Source organism: Zingiber officinale, chromosome 1A, assembly GCF_018446385.1.
Source record: "Zingiber officinale cultivar Zhangliang chromosome 1A, Zo_v1.1, whole genome shotgun sequence".
NCBI classification, from domain to species: Eukaryota; Viridiplantae; Streptophyta; class Magnoliopsida; order Zingiberales; family Zingiberaceae; genus Zingiber; species Zingiber officinale.
In genome coordinates, this window is record NC_055987.1 from 105,028,910 (window position 1) to 105,030,106 (window position 1,197).

A 1,197-nucleotide genomic window follows, 5' to 3' on the forward strand; every position below is an offset into this window, starting at 1 on the left:
TACTATGGAAATCCAGTATGGATTATAATATTTAGAAATCAATGATAAGTACCTTTTTCAATATATGCCTTGACATGAGACATAAATGTTGTTTCTTTAAATTATACTTCAGTTTGAATGAAACAAATTCAGTCCTTAACCAGCTTACTTGAAAACAGGGTTAAATAATGTAAAAACAAGATACAAAATCAATATGATACCATTGTTCACTACAAGTTACCTCCATCCCAAGGTGTATCATCTGGGCTGCAATTGACAGTACCAAAGTATCAGTAATCCACCACATCAAACTAATAATGTAACAAGTAGTTCCTTCCAAGCATACCCAAATATAACAGCATTCCAAAGCATGATGTTGTTGTCATGAGGAGCACCGCTGATACCAGCTGGAGGATCCTGCTGCAGTCTTTTGAAGTCCCTCATGAGCCTCTTCCTCGCAGAAGTCGACATCCTTACTGCCTAGATGATAGAAATTGTGATGTTCCAATCAAAGAGCTGAACAGAAAGCACAAAAATCCTACTTCCGTCAATAGCTGCCGAACATCAAAACCATGATAGACAATGTGAAAACCCCCATAATTAAATAATCGTCACTAATAAAACGTAGCTCATGAAAGAAAAATTACAGCTTTGTGCTAATCTGAAGTCCAAAATTCCAACTTTCCATCTCCATAACCAACGACGCAGTAGTATTCATATAAACCCGACCCAAACCCTACCGATTTGCTTCAAAACACAAACTTCACCGAAAGAATGCAACATCCGGAAAAGCAGCAAGAATACCTCGTACACGCTAAATGCTAACTCGAAGACCACCAGCCTCGAAGGAAGGCCGCCAAGATCCGATATTTGATGAGGGAAAGCGAAAGGCATCACAAAACGACGCAGAACCAGCCGGGACACATCAGGCGGAGTCGAGAAGGAGAAGGAAATCTAGGGCTCGTTTGGAGCCTCCTTCAGTACGCGGGAAGGAGGGAGGAAGAGGAGGAGAAGAGATTTGAAGGCAGGGCGAAGGGATTTAGAAGGCGAGGAAGGGAAGAAAAGGAAGGGTTTAGGGAAGGAAGAGGGCAAAAGGGCAGAAGCGAAATGGAGGAGATGACCGCCGATGCGAGAAGGAAAGGGGGCATTAAGGTCAACATATGGCTTTCTACGAGAAATTGGAACAACCCAACGAAATTGAAGACAAATCATAGAACA

At 42.0% G+C, this 1,197-nt stretch overlaps 1 long non-coding RNA gene across 1 annotated transcript; it reads right to left on the reverse strand.

Moving 5' to 3' along the window:
* Positions 1 to 204: 204 nt before the first annotated feature.
* LOC122008333 lies at positions 205 to 852 on the reverse strand. Its single transcript, XR_006119270.1, has 3 exons — positions 784 to 852; positions 326 to 459; positions 205 to 246 (listed from the first exon to the last, which is right to left on the reverse strand). It is a non-coding gene; the product is annotated as an uncharacterized LOC122008333 (long non-coding RNA).
* Positions 853 to 1,197: the final 345 nt, after the last annotated feature.